Source organism: Trichosurus vulpecula, chromosome 5 (genome assembly GCF_011100635.1).
Source record: "Trichosurus vulpecula isolate mTriVul1 chromosome 5, mTriVul1.pri, whole genome shotgun sequence".
In the NCBI taxonomy this organism is placed as follows: domain Eukaryota; kingdom Metazoa; phylum Chordata; class Mammalia; order Diprotodontia; family Phalangeridae; genus Trichosurus; species Trichosurus vulpecula.
In genome coordinates, this window is record NC_050577.1 from 183,788,468 (window position 1) to 183,811,149 (window position 22,682).

Below are 22,682 nucleotides of genomic sequence, written 5' to 3' on the forward strand. Positions count from 1 at the left end.
AAAGAGAGAAGATGCTATGAGCATTCTTCAGAGGGAGAATCTACACTGAAACTTTTTCTATAATGGGCCCAAATTCAAGCCCAAATAAATGGAAATCCATCTTGGTTATCTTGGTGCCCTTGATTTTCTAAGAATGCCAATCTTTCACCAGACCATACTGAGCACAGTTTTTTCATTTACATGTTGTACATATGGATCTCCAGCTTGGTGCCTATAATGCTGTCATCCCTCCTACATATACACAGTTTTCAAACTCTTGAATTCCCACTCACTTTTTCAAGCCCCAATGAAATATTCCTTCAACTCTCCTCTGAAGTCCTTTCTTGACATGCCACTTAGTAAAAAATTTACCTCCTCAGAACTCTTGAAGCAATTTACTTGCAATTCTCAAATGCACTTATTTTATCATGTATTTTATTTATGTATGTATATGAAACAATCCCCTACTAGATTGCAACTTCTATGAGTTCAGAGAATATATTCTCTAAATACCTTGTACTTCTAGGCTCTAAGCCTGGAAATCTATGCTCTATAAAGACAGTAAATATTTATTAGATGGAATTTAATCAAAAGTGCATTTTTTTGTTCAGCCATTGCCTAAATTGATGGGCACCCACTCAACTTCCAATTCTTTGCCACTGCAAAAGAGCTATTATAAGTATTTTTGTACATGTGGATCCTTTTCACCTTTTAATAATGTCTTTGGGGTACAGACCTAGTGGTGGTATTGCTGGATCAAAGGGGATGCATGCTTTTATGGCTCTTCAGACATAGTTCCAAATTACTCTCCAGAATAGTTGGATCAGTTCATAACTCCACCAACAATGTATTAGTGTTCCAATTTTTCCACAACTTCTCCAACAATTTTAATTTCCCTGTTCTGTCATATTAGCCAATCTGATAGGTATAAGGTGCTACCTCAGTTATTTTAATTTGCATTTCTCTAATCAATAGTGATTTTGAACATTTTTTCATATGACTATAAATAGCCTTAATTTCTCTATCTGAAAACTACCTGTTCATATATTTTGACCATTTATCAATTGGGAAATGATTTATATTCTTATAAATTTGATTCAAGTCTCATCATATTTAAGAAAGGAAGCCTTTATCAGAAACACTGACTGTAAAAAAAATGTTTCCCAGCTTTCTGCTTTCCTCCTAATCTTGGTTGCATTGGTTTTGTGCAAAAACTTTTTAATTTAATGTAATCAAAATTATCCATTTTACATTTAATAATGTTCTCTAACTTTTGTTTGGTCATAAATTCTTCCCTTCTCCAAAGAATTTGATAGTTTTGTTTCCTATTCCTATTCTAATACCATCAATTTCTTTTTCTTCTCATTACTAAACCTAACATTTCTAGTACAATACTGAATAATAGTGGTGATAATGGGCAACCTTGTTTCACCCTGGATCTTATTGGGAAAGCTTCTAGCTTATCCCCATTACATATAATGCTTGCCAATGATTTTAGATAGATACTACTGTTCATTTTTAGGAAAACTGAATGGGTGCTATATTTTGTCAAAAGCCTTTTCTGAATTTATTGAGATATTCACATAATTTCTGTTAGTTTTCTTATTGATAAGGTCAATTATACTGATAGTTTTCCTAATATTGAACAATTCATGCATTCCTGGTAAAAATCCCACCTGGTCATAGTGTATTATGCTCACGATAAATTGGTTAATCTTTTTGTTAATATTTTATTTAAAATTTTTTCATTAATATGCATTAGGGAAATTCATCTTTATTTTCTTTCTCTGTTTGGGCTCTTTCTGGTTTAGGTATTAGCACCATATTTGTATCATAAAAGAAATTTGGTAGAATTTCTTCACCTATTTTCCCAAAGGGTTTATAAAGTATTGGAATTAATTGTTCTTTGAATGTTTGGTAGAATTCACTTGTAAATTCATCTGGAGATTTTTTCTTAGAGAGTTCAGTGATGGCTTGTTCAATTTCTTTTTCTGTTAATCTGGGTGATTCATTTTTTTCAAATATTCATTTGTTTCACTTAGATTTTCAGATTTATTGGCAAACAGTTCAGCAAAATATCTCCTAATTATTACTTTAATTTCCTTTTCAGTGGTGGTGAATTCACCCTTTACATTTTTGATGCTGGTAATTTGATTTTCTTCTTTCTTTTTTTAAAATCAAATTAACCAAAGGTTCATCTATTTTATTGTTTATCTCCATAAAACCAGTTCTTAGGTTTTTTTAAAAAATAATTCATTTTCTTACCTTCAATTTTATTTTCTATTTTGCTTGTCAGAATCTCTAATTTGTTGTTTATTTAGGGATTTTTAATTTTTCTTTTTTTAGCTTTTTTTTGTTGCATGCCCAATTCATTGACTTCCTCTTTCTCTATTTTATTCACATAAACATTTAGAAATATAAAATTTCCCCTAAATACTGCTTTGGTTGCATTCCATAATTTTGGTACATTGTCTCATTCTTGTCACACTCTTTGATGAAATCATTTATTGTTTTGATGATTTCTTGTATGATCCACTCATTCTTTAGGATTAGATTATTTAGTTTCCAATTTGTTTTTAATCTATCTTTCTATGGCCCTTTATTACATGTAATTATTATTGCATCATCAACAAAAAGTGTGCATTCAATATTTCTGCCTTTTTGCATTTGATAGTGAACTTTTATGTCCTAATATGTGGTCAATTTTTATATAGGTGTCATTTAACACTGAGAAAATGTATATACCTTTCTATTCCCATTCATTTTTCTCCAGAGGTCTATCATACCTAACTTTTCTAAAACTCTGTTCACTACCTTAACTTTTTTCTTGTTTATTTTGTGGTTAGATTTATCTAATTCTGAGAGGGGGAGGTTGAGGTCCCCAACTAGTATAGTTTTGTTGTTTATTCCTGTAACTCACTTAACTTCTCCAAGAATCTAGTTGCTCTACTATTTGGTGCATACATGTTTAGTATTGATTTTGCTTCATTATCTATAGTACCTTTTAGCAAGATGTAATTTCCTTCTTTCTCTCTTTTAACTAGATCTATTTTTCCTTTTGATTTGTCTGAGATCAGATTTGCTACCCCTGCTTTTTTTTTATTTCAACTGAAGCATATTCTGCTTCAGCCTTTTACCTTTACTCTGTGTGTATTTCTCTTCTTCAGATGTGTTTCTTGTAAACAACATATTGTAGGATTCTGGTTTTTAGCTATCCACTTCTCTTTTATAGGAGAGTTCATTCACATTCACATTTAGAATTATGCTTACTAACAATGTCTTTTTCCTGTTTCCTATTCCCATTTCCCCCTTATTCATACTTTTCCCTCTCCTTTCTCTCTGTGCCTTCTCACCAATGTTTTGCTTGTGACCACCAGCTCCATCAATCTTTCCTCCCTTCTATCAGCCCCAGCTCCCCTTCCCCCCTTTTCCCTCCTACTTCTCTATAGGGTAAAATAAATTTCTATAACCTAATGACTGTGTATATTATTCCTGCTTTGAGCCAAATCCAATGAGAGGGTCAAACAATGCTCTCCTCCTCTCCCTTCTTTCCAGCTACTGTAATAGATATTTTGTGCCTCTTCATATGATGTAATTTACCCCATTCTGCTTCCTCCTTTCCCTTCCTTCCAGTACGATCCTTTTTTCACCTCTTAATTTTGTGTTGTATCATCACATCAAAGTCAACCTCAAAGTCCATTACTACCATATGGAATAGAAACAGGTAATTATTCTGTTTTTCATGGGAGATCTATTTCTATACAAATTGATAGATCCCCAGGATGGTGTCTCTCCTCTACCTCTCTCCTGGAATTCCTAAATTGATGCTGCTAGGCCCTGGCTGCTTGCACTGTCAGTTTAGGTGCCCTTCTAGAGGTTAGCAAAGTTTTGCCCACACAGGCCTGAGATTTCTGGGTTCCTCATGTAGCCTTTCAAGGAAACAACAGTCTTCTAGTTTTCTAGTCAGTGCCAGAGACACCCCCCCTCCACCTCTCACTGCACCTTCTCAACCCCCATTCCATATATGCTTTTAATGAACTTGCATTAAAATCCTTGGTTTAAAAAAATCTCAAATACAGGTTCCATTAGCAGTCTTCCAGTCACCAGCCCTGAGGCTGTTTTTATTAATTTCTCACCTTCAGGAATCACAACTGAAATCTCACCATCTCTCACAGTTAGTCAAACAGTCAATAGGATTTATTAAGTACCTACTATGTGCCAGGTACAATGTTAAGTGGCTAAGTGCAAGGGATACAAAGAAAGGCCAAAGAGAGTCCCTGCTTTTAAGGATCTCTGTCTAATGAAGGATATTCAAGATAATCACCTTCTCTCTATGTATACTCCATCTAACTGCCCTAAAAGAGATACAGGTCTCCAGAGTTATAAGTATCATATGTCCATGTAGGGATATAAACAATTTAACCTTGAATAACATGGTTTATTTTGTCTTTCTTTCCTGTTTAATTTTGTACAACTCTCTTGAGTCTTGTATTGGAAGATCAAATTTCCTGTTTAGATCATTGAATGTCCATCTTTTCTCCTGAAAGATTATGCTTAATTTTGCTGTGTAGTTGATTCTTGGTGGTTATAAAAGCTCCTTTGTCTTCCAGAATATTATATTCCAAGCCCTCTGATCCTTTAATGTAGAAACTGGTAAGTTCTGTGTAATCCTGATTGTGGCTCCTTGTTATTTGAACTGTTTCTTTCTGGCTGCTTGCTATATATTTTCCTTGACCTGATAATTCTGGAATTTGGCTCCAATATCCCTTGGAGTTTTCATTCTGGGTCCTCTTTCAGGAGGTGATTGAGGCATTCTTTCAATTTCTATTTTACCCTGTGGTTATAGGATATCAGGACAATTTTCCTTGATAATTTCCTGAAAGAGCCTGTCCAGAGTCTTTTTTTGAGCATAGCCTTCAGGTAGTCCAATAATTCTTATATTAGCTCTCTTGGATCTATTTTCCAGGAAAGTTATTTTCTAATGAAGTATTTTAAATTTTCTTCTTTTTTCATTCCTTTTATTTTGTTTGACTGGTTGTTAGTGTCACAAAGAGTCATTAGCTTCCATTTGCACAATTCTAATTTTTAAGGATTTTTTTTCAGTTAGCTTTTGTGCTTTCTTTTCAATTTGGCCAATTCTACTTTTAAAGCAGGTGTTTTCTTCAGTGGACTTTTCCCCAATTTGGCCAATTGTATTTTTGAAGGAATTGTTTTCTTCAGTCAATTTTTGTACTCCCTTTCCCAAACTGTTGACTCTTTCTTGTATACCTCTCATTTCTTTTTCCAATTTATCTTTTATTTCTCCTATTTGACTTTTAAAATTCTTCTTGACCTCTTTCAGGAGGGATTCTGGAGCTTAAGATCAATTCATATTCCCCTTTGAGGTTTCTGATGTAGGTGTATTGACAATATTGTCCTCTTCTCAGTTTATGTTTTGATCTTCCTTGTTACCATAGTTAATTCTCAATGGCCAATGTTCATTTTTGCTTCTTTCTCATCTCATTTGCCTACTTCCTGGCTTTTAAAGTTGAGCTATCCTGCTGAAGCACAGGGAGCACTGTTTCAAGCTTTCTGTGCTGGGGGAGAGGGGTCTGGTCACTGGCTTTGTGTGCTGGGACCTCAGATGTTGGCAACTGGAGGCTATAGGGGTCTGGCAGCTTATCTCATACTGAGCTGGCATCCTAGTGGTGGTGTCTGGTGTGTGCTGAGGCCAGGTGGGGTTTTTCTGCATTTCCCCAGGTCTACACTGAATCATGGGGAGATCCAACAATCACTGAAGCACATGGCGACCTGGCCTTTGTAGGAAGCCTGCCTGCCTGGGGTTGCACTGACACATGGTGTGGTTCTCAGAGCTGGAGTCTGCCAGTTCTCCTTGCTATGCTAAGGCCTTTGGCGGTGGGGGGGGGGCATCCTGGTGTTGGCATTTGCCTGTTCCACCATACTGGCACTAAGGATCTCCCACAGGTTTGCTGAGGTTGGGTTGAAGCTGGCTTGCTGAGATGCTTCCAGTCCTGGAATGTGTTCCCCTTTTACTCGAGTGAAAGGTACCTTTCTTGCTGATCCTCCAACTTTCCTGGGCTTAAAGACTATTCCACTCCATCTTTCCACTGGCTCTGCTGTTCTAAGATTTTTCCTGGAGTGCTATTTTCTGCTTTTTCAGAGGTCAATATAGGAGAGTGACAGCTTTTTTGCTGATTTCTCTGCCATCTTAGCTCTCAGAAGTCCTGGTCCTGTCTTTTTTTTAAAATCAAATTAAGCAATGGTTTATGTATTATGATGTTTTGTCATAGAAGCAGCTCCTACTTTTATTTATTAGTTCAATGGTTTTCTTACCTTCAATTTTATTAATCTCTCTTTTCCAATTTTGTGTTTGTTGGGGACTTTTAATCTGTTCCTTTTCTAGTTTTTTTTTTTAATTTGGATGCCCAGTTCATTGCTCTATTCTTTCTCTATTTTATTCACATAAGTGTTTAGATATATAAATTTTCCCCTAAATACTGCTTTAAGTGCATCTAATAAATTTTTGTATGTTATGTCAGTATTGCCTTTCTCTTTAACCTAATTAGTTATACTCTCTATGATTTGTTCTTTGATCTACTTGTTTTTTTAGGATTAGATTATTTAGCTTCCCATTAGTTTTTAATCTTTGTTTCAATGGCCTCTTATTGAAGGTAATTTTTATTGCTTTATGGTCTGAAAAGGAGCCATTTACTATTTCAGCTTTCCTGCATTTGGTTGTGAGACTTTTATGCCCTATTGTATGGTCAGTTTTTGTGTAGGCACCATATAGTCCTGAGAAAAGTTATATTTCTTTTTATTCCCATTGGATTTTCTCTAGAAAACTATCATATCAAATTTTTCTAATATTCTATTAGTCTCCTTAAGTTCTTTCTTCTTTATTTTGGGGCCAGATTCATCTAGTTTTGAGAGGGCAAAGTTGAGGTCCCTAACTTTTATAATTTTACTCTCTATTTCCTCTTGTAGCTCTTTTAACTTTTCTTTTAAGAATTTGGATGCTATGCCATTTGGTGTGAATATTTTTAGTATTGGTATTACCTCATTGCCTATGGTACTATTTAACAAAAGTGTAGTTTCTCTACTTATCTCTTTTAATTAAAAATAGTTTTGCATTTGTGTCTGAGGTTATGATTGCTACTACTGCCTTTTTTTTAATCAGTTAAAGCAAATATATAATACACTCTAGCTCCTTATTTTAACTCTTTGGGTGTCTCCATTTTGACAGTGTTTCTTGTAAACAATACATTGTTAGATTGTGTTTTTTAACCCATTTTGCTATCCACATTCATTGTATGAGTGAGTTCAACCATTCACATTCACAGTTATTATTAATGTGCATTTCCTTCCATCCTATCACCTGTGCACCCTCTTTATAGGCTGTTTTTTTATCATGGTTTTTAGGTAGTTGATTAATCCTTAAATTATATTCCCTCATTCTATTTCTAGGTCAGTTGTTTTTCCATGAGATACTTCATTTTTTTTCTTTTTTTCATCCTTTTGACCTTTTTTATTGCTTCTTGATGTCTCCTGGAATCATTAACTTCCATTTGCCCAAATTTAATTTTTAGGGAATTATTTTCTTCAGTGAGCTTTTAAAAATATATTCAACATTTTATTTTTCCAATTATGTGTAAAAACAATTTTTAACATTCTTTTACAACTTTGAGTTCTGAATTACCTTCCTTCCTCTCTCCTCTCCTAATTGAGAAGGCAAGAAATTTGATCTAAGTTATACATGTGCAGTCATGCAAAACATATTTCCATATTAGTCACACTGTAAAAGAAAAAAAAGCCCAAAAACCCAAGAAAGATAATGTTTAAAAAGTATGGTTTGATCTGAATTAAGACACCATATGTTCTTTTTCTGGAGATAGCATTTTTCATCATAAGTCTTTTGGAATTGTCTTGGATCTTTGTATTGCTGAGAATAGCTAAGTCATTCACAATTGATCATTGTACAACATTGTACAATATTCTCCTAGTTCTGCTCATTATACTTTGCATCAGTTCATGTAAGTCTTTCTAGGTTTTTCTGATAGCATCTTGGCAATCATTTCTTATAGTACAATAAAGATAATATTCCATCAGAATCATATACCACAACCTGTTCAGGCATTCCGCAATTGATGGTCATCCTCTTAATTTCCAATTCTTTGACACCACAAAAAAGCTTCTATAAATACTTTTTTTTACATATAGGTCATTTTTCTTCTTTTTTTTTACCTTTTGGGATACAGACATAGTTTGTGTTTTGTTCTTCTCTGTCATCAGAGTAATTTTCAAGGGTCAGGTTCTTTTTTGATTTATTTTGTTGTTGTTTATTTTGCTCATTGTAGTTACAGTGAAGGTAGAGGTCTTGGGAGGAGATTTGTGAATTGGAAAGTTGGAGTATTTAACATATCATGAATATATCTATTTATATCATTCTGCCTCTCTATCTATGATTAAGTTCTTTATGATTAAGGTAGAGGCTATGGCAAAGAGGAACGTTTTATTTTTGTTCTTGAGAAAAGAAGGAGAATGAGCTGAGGGTTGGTCAATAACTTTCACAGAGATCCTGAGAAAGTGATGTAGAGGCAGGGCCTAAAAGTGTCAATGTTGTAACAGGGATATGGGAAAAGAAGAAAGTAGGGAAGACATGTATTCTGGGAGAGGTGGTTATTGTCCAGGCCTCTTTTGGTGCCAGAAGATGGAATAAATATGAAAAGAAGAAATCTAAGATAAACCAAGTTCATTTAAAATATACACATCAATGTGTGATTGGCATCTTCCTAAGTTAGAAGAACTTTGAACATAGACTTCACAGCCAAAACTGTGTCTCTTGTTTGAGGATGAATTCGGAAAGACCAGCCAATTAACAAACATTTACTAAGCACTTACTATAAGCCAGGCACTATGCTAAGTTCTAGGGATTAAAAAAAAAAGCAAAAACACTCCTTGCTTCAAGAAGCCAACATCTTCATGGGGTAGACAACACATGTAAATCAGAATCTTCTCATTCTAATTCATTCTCCAGTCAACCACTGAAGGAATTTTCCTAAAATGCAGATCTGATTATGTCACATACACCCCTTACTCAATAAATCCCAGTGATTTCCTCTTTCCTCTAAGAGCAAATTCAAAATGCTCTTTTTGACATTCAAAGCCCTTTATAGCCTATCCCTGTCCTACTTTACTCCCTAACATGTTCTCTTCAGTCCAGTGACACTAACCTCCTTGCTGTTCTTTAAACAACACACTCCATCTTTCGGCTTCAGTCATTTTTTTCTAGCTGTTACCCATGCCTGGAATGCTCTCCTTTCTCTTAGAAGAGGACCGCAATGTCAAAACACTTAAATACAAAGCCTCAAAGAGAAATATGAATTAGTCCCAGGCCCAAAAGTTCTCCTGGAAAAGCACAGATTTGGTAATAAAGAGATCATTGAGGAGACTTCTGGTGGTGGAGCCAAGAAGGCAGAGTAGAAGAAGGAGCCATGACCTGTCCAAATTCCCCTATAAACAAATTTTAAAATAACACCCAGAATCAAATTCTGGAGTGGCAAAGCCAACAAAAGGTTGGAGTGAGGCATTTTTCCAGCTCAACACAACTTAGAAGGTCAGAAAGAAATGTCTGTGATACTAGTGTGGTGATCGACCCAGAGCCCATGTGGCACAATATCAGTGGTGGGTATTTTGGTGGAAACAACATAAATAGTGAATTTGGGAACTCACAAGACAGAGACACTAAGTGAATATGGCAAGTGGTCAGAAAGAGATTACAGAGGACACCCAGGGTAGCACTGAGTGCAATACAGGGTAAATTTTGGCGTACCCCATGACCTATACCAGCGCTGAAAGGAGCATTGGCTGTCCCAAGGGAGCAGGGGTCCTAAGAACAGAATTGCCTGAAGTATCAATGGAGTGGCGATCATACCTCTTTTTGGATCACATCAACTTTGAAGCATCAAAAACTTACAAACCTTCTGAACTAGCTCTAAAAATAGTGCAAAAAAAAAGCCAGAAATGGAATAGAAACAAAGATGGAGTAAGGCAAAAACTTGTCTGAGCTGTCCCAAATCCTCCTCCAAACAACTTTAGAACAACTCCTCAAAATGAATTCTAGAGTGGCAGAACCAAAAAAAAAAATAAAAAGGTGAAACAATTTTCCAGCCCACGGCAACTTAGGAGGTCAACAGGAAATGTCTGTCTCACTGACATGAGAGTGAAGCACAGTTCAGAACAGGTGGTCCATGCAAGCCAGCAACAGGCCATGTCCCCGGAACCCAGTAGTGAGGCCCCACCCCAGGAAACCAGTGTAGGCCTTGGGGGCGAGTAAATCATCAACAGACACTCCTGGAGTTCTTAGCCCACAAACGTTAAGGGGGGTCAGACAACTTGTCAGACGGAGATTACATGGGACCCTTTGCTGGCATTGGATGCAGGACTCTTGCATTGCCTGAAAGGGGATCTGTTCCACAGACTCAGGTCACAAGCTGAGGTTGAGGAGGACCTTTAACCCACCGGAGCATGAGGCTGTGGGGGAGCAGACATCCTTGTTACAGGTCCAACATGTGAAAAAGGGCTTGTGGTCATCAGAGCACAAGCTGAGAGCAGTGACCAAACCTCTCCTTAGATCATATAACCTTGTAACAACTGAAAACTTCAGCCTCCAGAATTATCTCTGAAAATAACAGTATGAAACACCTGAAGCTTGGGACAGTACCACCTCAACCCCTGGAGCAGAGCCCAACTTTAACATAATGTTCAAAGTCAAGAAGTAGGCTACAAAAATGAACAAACAACAAAACAGAATTTTACCATAGAAAGTTATTTTAGTGACAAGGAAGATCAAAAACTCAGACGAAGATGACAATGTCAAAAGGGCTACATGTGAAACCTCAAAGAAAAATGTGAATTTGTGTCAGGCCCAAAAAGAACTCCTGGAAGAGCTCAAAAAGTATTTTAAAAATCAAATAAGAGAGGTAGAAAAAAATTGGGGAAAGAAATGAAAGTGATGGAAGCGAATCATGCAAAAAGAGTCAACAGCTGGGGTAAAGGAAGTACAAAAAAATGGGAAGAGATGTATGAAAATTCACTAAAGAAAAGAATTCTTTAACAAGTAAAATTGGCCAAATGAAAACAACTTCCTAAAAAGTGTAACTGGCCAAATGGAAAAGTAGGCACAAAAGCTCAATGAAAAAACAATACTTTAAAAATTAAATTGTACATGTGGAAGCTACTGGCTCCATGGGACATGCAGAAACAATCAAACAAAATCAAAAGAATGAAAAATAGAAGAAAACATGATATACCTCATTTGAGAAAAACAATTTACCTGGAAAATAGATCAAAGAGAGATAATATAAGAATGATTGGACTGCCTGACAGCCATGATCAAAGGAAAAGCCAAGGCGTTATTTCAGGAAATTATGAAAGAAAACTGCCCGAGTATCCTAGGACAAGAGGATAAACTATAAATGTAAATAGTCCACCAATTACTTCCTAAAATGAGAACTCCCAGGAATATTATAGCAAAATTATAGAGCTCACAGGTCAAAGAGAAAATACTTCAAGTAGCCAGAGATAAACCATTCAAATATCATGGAGCCACAGTCAGTTTCACACAAGACTTAGCAACTATCATTTTAAAGTAGAGGCCTTGGAGTATCATATTCTAGAAGGCAAAAAACAGTATCACAATCAAGAATAACCTTCCCAGCAAAACTGAGTATAATCCTTTGTGAGAACAAATGGATATGTAATGAAATAGACTTATTTCCATCATTCTTGATGAAAAGACCAGAGATAGAAATAGAAATTTCCACTTTCAACTACAAGATACAAGAGAAGCATAAAATGGTAAACAGGGAAAATAAAGCATAAAAGACTTATAAGGTTAAACTGTTTGCATTCCTAGATGGGAAGATGATACATGTAATTCCTAAAAACTTTATGATTATTGACACAGTTAGAAAGGCTCTACATAGACAGAGAGCACAGGAGTTAGTTGATTATGTTGTGATTATATGTAAAAAAGAAATGGATAGATAAGAAAAAGGGAAAGGACCTATATGTACAAAGATATTTATAGCACCTCTTTATACTGGCAAAAATTGGAAATTGAAGGGCTGCCCATCAAAGGCGGAATGGCTGTACATAATGTGGCATATGATTATGATGGAATACTACTGTGTTGTAAGAAATGGTGAGTAAGATGGTTTCAAAAAACCTGGGAAGAATTATATGAACTTCTGATAAGTGAAATGAGGAGACGCAAGAAAATGTTATAAACAGTAATAGCAATATTGTAATAATGCTCAAATGTGAATGACTTGCTACTCTGACCAAAACAATGATCCAAGACAATTTCAAGGAATCCATGATGAAAATTACTACCCACCTTCGGAGAGAGAAAGATCTGTTGAATTCCGAATACAGATTGAAGCATATTTTTCCATGATCTTTATCTTTCTTGATTTAAAAAAAATGCTAATGTAGAAATATGTTTTGCATGACTTCATATATATAATTGATATTATATTACTTGCTTTTTCAGTTGGTGAGGGAGTGGTAAGAGGAAGAGAGAATTTGGAACTCAAAATTTAAAAATTGGATGTTAATAAACAGATCATTGGTAACTTTTTTGAGATGAGTTTCATTTGGACATTGAGGACAGAAGTCAGTTTGTATAGGTTTAGAACAGTTTGGAAGGAGAAGTAGGGACACTGATTGTAGGTGACTTTTCCAGAGACTTTAGCTCATGAGAATATGAAAGATACAATAAGATCACAAGTAGGAATGGTAGGATATTGTGAAGATATTTTAGTGAAATAACATTAGTAGAAATGAATTACTTAAAACACCTTAAATTGATTGCTTGATAACACATTTAGTAAAAGGGAAAAGTAATGCGCAATTGATCAAATATGGTTACTTAATGAATTACATTGGTTCCCCAACACAGTATTTCAATTAATTGTTATATTTTATTCAGAACCATTAAAAGGGAAATACATAAATGATGTTTGAGTTAACAATTGAGGCTTTTGGTCTAGCACAGTTTATATTTATTTGGTCTTTGAGTATATTTGAATAACAAACATTTTAATAGATATTTAGTATGTTTGATTAACATATCTTAATAGATATTTTAAATTGGTTAAGACATCAAATTAAAACAAACAAAACAAAGGAAACCACAAGAAAAGTTTTCTTATAGAATTGGAGCACACAATTTAATTTTAGAGCTAAGAAGGAACTTAGAGAACAAATCAAACAAGCTGATTTGAGGTAGTGGGTTTAATGAATTTCCTGAGTATGAATATAGTTAGCTGATAGCATAGCTGGAAGTATTACCTAGTAATCTCAATTCTTTCTATTCAACCACAATTCCTCTCAATAAACATGCCATCTGTATATATAAAAACTTTCTGAAACCCAAAGAGCAACTAGATAGAATTTAAATATGCCTTTGAGAATCCTGCAAAGAGAAGGCCATGAATCTCTGGCAGTTGAAGAGGAGGGAAAAGAGATACTATTCTTACTTTCTATTATTTCCTTTGGAATTTTAATTATTCCTGTACTGATATTTATTGTTGTCAAAATGAAAAAAAAAATATCCCAGAATGAGTTCAGATGTTTCCTGGCATCTTTCTATTTTCAGTCAACTATTTCTCAGTTCCCCTCATCTCAATTATCATCAGTGCCTTTGCTCCTTAGGACCTTATCTATGATATTATCTCTGGCATAGATGGGCTTCCTTTATGAATAATTTGACTAAATAGATTGTAGGCACATAGGAGATTGGGGAACAATGAAGTAGGAATTACTTGAAAAAAGGATGAGAATTGGAACCCCATTTAGACTTCCTACATTAACCCATCCTACCTTATCTTCTTGGTATAACTCTAACTTAGCTACTTAAGAACATAAACAGTGCTTCTCCCTTCAAAATTGATTCATGCAAAATTCTCAAGTTTAAGGAAAAAGTAAAACCAGAACATAAATATTTAACAAGCTTTAAGTAAGTGGAGCAAGGATTTTTTAAAAGAAGCATCAGGTACATAAAGCAAAACCTTTTCAATGATCATTCATAATGCTTACCCAAATTGTTGGATAGGGAAAAAAATATTTAGATTAACAAATACAGATATTCTTACCTAGACTTAGAATTAAAATCCAGCAGCTGCAGCTCTATGCCTTTATGTGCTAACATAAAACAGACTGTCTTTAAATAGTCAGCTTATTTGTTTGTTTTCAGATATTCCAGTGAGCATTAACCATTTGTCTGGCCATAGTCCTAGATAAATAGAAGCAAAGTGCCTCTTTAATTAAAACTTTGGAAATGGGCATTTATTTTTCCCAGCTACTTCCATGGATTATAAACTTATGTCAATAAAATGATCACACTGGTATTTTCAGAAAAGGTTAAAATACATTCAATTTCATCACCTAAGCTTTGCACAGTACTTGGAACATAATAGACATTAAATAAATGCTTGTTAACTTGATTTTAGCTCCAAGAATTATTTATGGGCTACCATTGGTCAATATTGGTGAGTTATGATAGTCACCTTGTGTTTCTACTCCAAGACAATATTTTTCTCAAATTCTCCCAATTATTTTGAGTCATTCAATAAAAAAGAATTGAATTTAGGGAAAAAAGTTATTACTTCTACAAGTTCTTTTAGCTCTTAGCAATATAAAATTCACTATTTTTTCTCATAATATTCTAATGCAGGAGTTTTGAACTTTTTTGTGTCATAGATCCCTTTGGAAGTTTGGTGATACATTATGGACCCCTCCTCAGGGAAAAAAAAATAAAACAAAATACATGAAATAATAAAGAAAATGAAAAATATTGAAACAATATTATCAAAATTATTTTTTAAAAAACTTCAAGTTAAACATCCCTATTCTAATGCCCTCTGCAGTTCCAAATGCCAATACAATGCTGATGCTCAATTCCCTGCTAGAAATATAAGACTGTTTGCCCATGTGATAAGATCTCCAAATTATTATGTCAAGGTAGTGGGTAGAAATAATGTAGAGGAGTGAAGAGGGATAAAAAGTAAGAGATACAAACAAAAATAAAATAAAGATGAGGAGTAGAATTTATTAGGGGAAAAAAGCAGAGAGAGTAGTCCTGATCTCAAAGTGAAAGCTAAAATAGATTTAGTCAAAAGAGAAAAGTAGGGAAACTACAGTACATGTCAGCCATGTTAATCAATATTGTTTTAGACTATTTAAAATAACTAGACAGTATAAGGTTGGGATATTGCTGTGCTATAGGAAATTATGAGGTGATGGTCTTAGAAAAATAAGGAAAGACTTGAACCTATGAAGGAAGATATTATCTACCCTCAGACAAACAGAGGAAAAACAAATATAGTTTGGACTCACATAGATGTATATGAATGTGTATGTCTACATATGAGTATGATTATGGATATCTATGTATGTGTACATAAGTGTATTTGTATATGTATGTATATAGATGTTTGTGTGTATATATGTACATGTGTTTGTGTTTATATACATATATATACATATACACACATGTGTCTCACACACACACTTATATATCCATGCTTAATTGTAGCCATCTTGGTGGAGGGAGGCAGAATGTAGGAAAAAGAACAAGGTAAAAAGTGCCAGAGAACAAAAGAAAACTTACAAGGAAGAAAAGAAATGGTGGAGACACAATGTTCAGTAATTATTACATAGACCTTGAAATGGAAATTTATTGCTGCGTATTTTGAATCCTCTCTTACATTATGCTGTGCACATGGCAATGCTTTTTAAAAATGTTTATTTAAGTTTGAGTATTTAAGTTTGTAATATGTTTCTTTTTCTTTTCTTGTGCATTTAAGTTTTATGTATATATATATGTACACACACACACATATATACATATACATATATATATATATATATTTGAAAAAAAAGATTACATTAAGTATCAGCATATTACAGAGCCTCCTGGAAGAAAACTACTTTCACTAAAAGGAATTTGGCTTGTTCATCCACATAGAAAGACCAAGTATGTAAAGAATGCCTCATTCAATTTCATCATGTTCATAAGATAGAATTCAGTGTAGTAGGACAGACAGTACAAATGGATATGCAAAGCTCTTTTTACTAACCCCAAGCTTTCGATGAAAGCAAAGGCTACTCTCTTCAATACTAACATTTTCTTGGTGGTGTAACACAGCAGAAAGATGCATAACATCACTGCCTCTAAAGACCTAAAGATGATTATTACCAAGATGGCAATGGAAAAGTGTATGTTGGGTATAAAGTGGTTGCCACATATAACCAAAGAGGAACTCTGAAAAAGATGTTATCAAGGAATTGTGTGACAGGGAGAGAAGGTGATCTGGTTCCACTCCATGAGCAGTCAGACTGATATTTCAAATGTCAAATGTTTAGACAAAGCCAGGAATGCCTCCAGAATACTGGGTGAACTCCTTCTAATGGTGAACTTTTGGGAGAATACATATGAGAATCACACAGTGGGGAGGGGGAAGAGCCAAGATGGCGGAGGAAAGGCAGTCACTTACCTGAGCTCTCCCCAAAACTCCTCCAAAGATTTTAAATAATGGCCTAAAACAAATTCTGGGGTAGCAAAACCCACAAAAAGATGAGGTGAGACAATTTTCCAATCCAAGACAATTTAGAAAGTAGGCAGGAAAGGTCTCTTCACTGAGGTGAGAGTGGAGTGCAGGACATGCTAGCACAGACCAGGCCCCAGTAAACTAAAAGAGGGCCTTGGGAGCCACTGAATTAGCAGGTGCAAAGGCTGTTTCCAGAGCTCTCAGCCCACAGAAGTAAAGGGGGTCAAACAACTGGTTAGAAGGAGACTACAGGGGTCTCTTTGCTAGTGCTAGGGGCAGGATGCTTTGCCCATACTTGGATCCAAGTTGAAGTCCTGGGTGTCAGTCCCAGGGCAAGGAGGAGCACTATACTTCCATAGTGGAACTGGGACCCTCCTCACAGTTCCATGGCAGAAAAGAATGCTTGTGCTCACTCACAGACCAGATCATAGGCCAGAAATGTACTAAACATAACCCCTCCTTAGATCATACAAGCTTGGAAGAACTGAAAACTTATAGGTCCCTAGAAGTTTCTCTGAAAACAGCTGCACAAAACTCATGAAGCTTAAGACAATGCAACCTCCACCCTGGAAGCAGATTCCCTACTTTATTTTTTTAAAATATCAATAAAACTTTATTTTTTCTTAAAGAGACCATAGTTTGGATCCACTTGCTAGCTCTGTGACAATAGTACACTTAACCTCTTCTTAACTTCTCTTTCCTTGTCTTTAAAATAGAAATGATACTTGAAAACCTTACCTCACAGGAGGTAAGGTATTTATCTATCTCAGATTGTATAGAAATATGAACAATTAATAAGCATTCATTTTCACCTCTGGACTTGCAACTATGTGTGCCTTATCCCTCTCCTCTCCATAATCCATGTTCTGTTTTCCCATCCCATTGTCTCCTTGGGATCTCTGCTTCATTGTTGACAAATTCCTTTTATTCCTATTTCATCTCACACTTTTCCCATCTTCTGGTGCTCATGGAAAGCTGGCTACCTGCAGAAGACATTGATTTTCTGCCAACCACCTTTTACTGGTCCTGTGTAGTCCTTGGGTCACACCAAAATGCAACAATTATAGGAAAGGTATCTCTTCCATGTTTTGTTTCTACTACTGAAATATCTGACTCCAGCCCAAGGCAAACAGAATGTTTCTCATTAGCATGATCTGGTGGAGTTAAAGGAGATCTTTGGGTTAAGCAATATTATCTATTTTCATGGTCAGGGAAGCATTAACAAAAGGTGGCTATAAGGTGCAAACCATATACCTGCTTTTTCTCTTTATGCTGGGATTCTTTCCAAACTAGTCGCCTTCCTTCATTGCCCTAAAATGAGGCCATTAATCTTTAGGGGGCAAAATTATCTAACCTCTATGGGAAAAAATATCTAAGGGCCATTTACTTTTATAGAATTTTATAGAATTTAATTCTTATTTTTCCTTAAAACAAATTCTACAGAGTGGTACCCCAAAACTCAATAAGATATTTCAGAAGGGTGTAAGTACCTGGAAATACCCAAAGTCCTGGGATTTCTCCCCTACAATATTAAAATGATTAATTTCTAAAGTCCTTGATCCCCAAACATTCAAAAATTTTCTATGTCTTTTAAGCAATTCTACAAACCTTGATTATCTGACTTTTTCTGTAATTCCAATGTAGTCAATGCGGAAATCAGAGAAAAAAACATTGCCGGGTAGGATTTTTTTCCTCTTTTCTTATAAACTAATCTCCCCTGGAAAGCCTAAAAGGGGAGTTACTCCTGCTTACTGAGAACATTGCTTCATATATGAAAGCTCATTAATAAATGCCGACAAAATGATAAGGCAGCATAATTCTATCTAAGCTTCCCTTAAAAGAATCCAAGTTACAGTAGGTTTCTTGCTTGGTGGTTTTGAGTAGCCATTTACTAAAAACATCTCATTTGGACCATTTAATTTTCTTGTTGGTTATATTGACATTTCTTAAAGTAATTTATTTTATCCCAAACAAAAGAACCCCAAGTTGGCTAATGATGTCAAATTCTGGCAATTACTTAAGAAACTTGCATATGCCCTGCAGCCAATTTTTTTAGTAGCTCATTCTTAGTTACCAAGTTTCCCATATTATAACCAAAGGGAGATGAACACAAAAGTACCTATTCCAAAGAAGTTGAGATACTTCACCAAGAGCAGATGGATCAATGCTTTCTTTAGTTGCAACTAAAGTTTCAGTCCTCCAAGGGAGCAGAACTTGATCAACCATGGGAGCTTTAGGTTCAGAGAAAGAAATATCACTCATGGCCATTCTCCAAGTGTGAATTGAGTCAAGCTCATAGGGCCTTTGTAGGTATTGTACTTCAGGTTGCACTGGGGGTAGGGCAGGGGGGAATTAACTCTTTCTGATCCCACTTCTGGCATCAAACTGTCAAACCCTGAAAATAAATGATCAAAGAGTCACAGAGCTTCTGCAACCACTGTTATGTCTGAAAAATAGATCAAATTAGATCAAAAATAGATCACAAAAATAGAAAAATAGATAAAATGGATCACAGAGGTAATGTACCAACTGTTAACTATGATCCACAAAATAAAATAGCATAAATCCAAAAAAAGCTAACAATGATTATTAGCAGAAACAAGGCAGTGAGGCTAAACCTATGTCTATGTATCTATGTATCTATCTATCTGTCAGGAGGGACGCTTCATGTCCGGGCTTGCTGCTGGTTGCCCAAACTCAGAGGCCATGAGTTCTCTGATTTAGTAACAATGGAATTCATCCAGAGGGTTAGCACAAAGGATTGTTGTTATGCCAAACTCAGGGTACAGCTTGATTGCTGGGCCTTAGGTCAGGAAAACAAGATGTCTCCCAATAGTAAAACAGAGGAATGAAAAGAGAAAGGTGGTCTTGGCATGGGGATCCTGACAAGGTATACTTAGAGGAATATATACTAGAAAAAAAAAAACAGAGTAAAAGAGCTCTCTAATAAGAATGAGATACCTTAGCTCAAACAACAGAGAACGTCCTTGATCTCATCCAGTGGGATATTCCCCAAAACCTTTACCTGAGATAGCTAAAATAGGGACATGTTGGAGATTGCTTGCTCCTCTCCTGTTTTCCCAGTCTTTTCTTTCAGCCAATTGAAGTGGGATTGGCATTTTCTATCTTCTTTCTTGAAACTGGAAGCCAAAAGTGCCTAACATGGCTCAACTTGAAGAATCCTAAAGAAGGCTTGAAACTTGATGGGTACCCAAAGGGAACTGACCCCACAGAGTCTTGAAGGTGTATTACCTTTGAAGAGTCTTGAAATGGGCCTGGCAAAAGCTTGAGGTCACCAACTCATTCTCTACTCACTCCCCACTCACCAACTCTACCCCCTAATACATGGCAGGGGATTCATCTCCACCAATAAGGATAGAATCCCATAGCAATGGGTTTTTGGGACAGAAAGGCAAGGTTGAAACAGATTATGGATGGTCTTGAATGCTAGGAACAAGAGTAAAAACTATTCAGAAGCCAATGGGGACTTGAGAGCGGTCTTGAAATTTGACCAAAAGTCTACAAAACTTTATGTACCCTTTAACCCAGCAATACCATTACTAGGTCTATATCAAAAGGAAATTTTTTTAAAAAAATTAAAAAGATCTATATGGACCTCTTTTTGTAGTGGCAAGGAACTGGAAATTGAGGAGATGTCCCTCATTTGGTTAATGACTGAAAAGTTGTGGTCTATGATTTTGATGGAATACTATTTGCTACAAGAAATGATGAGCACACAGATTCCCTTAGAAACTTGCCCACTTCTATAGCTATTACAATAAAACTTGCCACTTTGATTGGAGGATGTTTTCAGTACTTGAATTCTTTCTAGGCAGACTCCCTATACCCTCACATTTCAGGGTCCCCAGCAACCCCAAACTGCATCATTTTTGGTTGCCCTCTTATGGGGAATTGCCTGACACCTTTAAGCCCTCCTCTAGTCAAGACTGGAAGGTACATAAGCCTTCTCTCTCTCTCTACTTCTTTTTTACTCTTCAGTCAGGGGTTGCTCTCCAAGCACCTAGGAAGGTTTAGAGGTGATTTTTGAGCCTATGGCTCTCAGGCTCCATTCAGGTATACTAGTTCAATTCCTTGGACCCGGGCACACTTTCTGCCACATAGGGGACACCCTATCTGGAAGCATATGTGCAATTCTCTCAATTCTCTAGGGTGCTAGGGAATTGAGAAACTACAGGTGCTTTTGGTTTCCTGAGGCCTACTCCCGCTACACTGTGGGATCCTCCTTCACGGAAGGATTCCCAGTCCCCATGACCCTGCCTGCTGGATCTCACTTCTCCTCTTGCCTCATGTCCCCCAGAGCCTCAGATGTGAAGCCAAACTGAACAGGACTTCCCTGAAATTTGCCCTAGTTATCTTTCACAGAAATGGAAAAAGCTCAGTCTTCAAGACCTTGAAAAGGAAAGCTTTGTGCCTGGCCTTAACACAATCAAGAGGGCCAAGGAAAAAATGCCTGATTTATGTAGGGAATTTTTGACAAGCCTCTCTGAGCTTTTGAATTTTCCCCTGTCATTATATGCATCACTTTGTCTGTTTGTCCTGTTAATCTGTTCTATATATGTCTCTGTGTGGTGTGAGTGTCTGTGCATAATCTGACATTATGTAAAGTTTAAAATGCAGCCAGCAAGCAAGAGAAGCCTCTAAGGACTGTAGCTAGAATTTTCTTTGGAATGCCTCTCTCTTTCTCTTCTCTCCCTCACTGCAGCAGCCTCAAAGGACTGGGAAGATGGGGGGCAGAGCCAAGATGGCAGCTGGAAAGCAGGGACTTGCCCAAAGCTCTCCCCCAGGACTCTCCAAACACCTATAAAAATGGCTCTGAGCAAATTCTAGAACTGCAGAACCCATGAAATAGCAGAGGGAAGCAGGTCTCCTGCCCAGGACAGCCTGGATGGTCACTAGGTAAGGTCTATCATACAGAGCTGGGAACAGAACGGAGCAGAGCCCAGCATGGACCAACCAGACCTGGAGCAGGGCAGAATAGGCCCTAGTGCCCTGAATCAGTGAGCAGTGGCAGTTACCAGACTTCTCAACACACAAACACCAAAGACAACAGAGAAAGTTAGTGGGAAAAGCTGTGGGGACTGGAATTCACGGTTTGGCCACTGGCCGAGGGGCAGAAGAGGTGGTGTGGCTCTAAGGCAAGCTTACAGAACTACAGCTGCAGTTGCTTCCAGCCCTAGGCCCACCTGGTAGGAGGAATTAAGTGGCAGATCAGAGTGGGAGTGCAGAGCCTGCTCAGATCTGAGTCATGGTCCTGGTTGGTGGTCCTTGGGGGAGAAGGATTACTGGTATGGCAGAGCTTGATGTTTAGAAATAGCTCTGAAAACAATGGTGCAGCCCCTTAAGCTTGGGACAAAGTACTCTCTACTGTACAAGCAGTCATACCCCAATGAAAAACTCAAGGGTCAAGTAGTTGGCTGGGAACATTGCTAGGCAGTGAAAATGGACTCAAATTCAGACTCAGACTTTGCAATCTTTCTTTGTTGACAAAGAAGACCAAAACATACAGCCAGAAGAAGTCAACAAAGTCAAAGAGCCTACATTAAAAGCCTTTAAGGAAAACATGAACTGGTCTCAGGCCATGGAAGAGCTCAAAAAGGATTTGGGAAAGCAAGTTAGAGAAGTAGAAGAAAGACTGGGAAGAGAAATGAGAGTGATGCAAGAAAAACATGAAAAACAGGTCAATGACTTCCTAAAGGAGACCCAAAAAAATGCTGAAGAAAATAACACCTTAAAAAATAAACTAACCCAAATGGCAAAAGAGCTCCACAAAGCCAATGAGGAGAAGAATGCCCTGAAAGGCAGAATTAGCCAAATGGAAAAGGAGGTCCAAAAGACCACTGAAAAAAAATACTACCTTAAAAATTAGACTGGAGCAAGTGGAAGCTAGTGACTTTATGAGAAATCAAGATATTATAAAACAGAACCAAAGGAATGAGAAAGTGGAAGACAATGTGAAATATTTCATTGGAAAAACCACTGACCTGGAGAATAGATCCAGGAGAGATAATTTAAAAATTATTGGACTACCTGAAAGCTATGATCAAAAAAGGAGCCTAGATATCATCTTTC

The 22,682-nt window shown here is 36.5% G+C and overlaps 1 protein-coding gene across 1 annotated transcript in view; it reads right to left on the reverse strand.

The window, feature by feature from the left end:
* LOC118851723 (solute carrier organic anion transporter family member 1B1-like) overlaps window positions 1-14,183 on the reverse strand; it is a 73,016-nt gene extending 58,833 nt beyond the window's left edge. Inside the window, exon 1 of the mRNA XM_036761234.1 lies at window positions 14,136-14,183. The gene's annotated coding sequence lies outside the window, so the exon portion shown is untranslated. The remainder of the gene's footprint in view (window positions 1-14,135) is intronic.
* Between the last annotated feature and the right edge of the window lie 8,499 nt (window positions 14,184-22,682).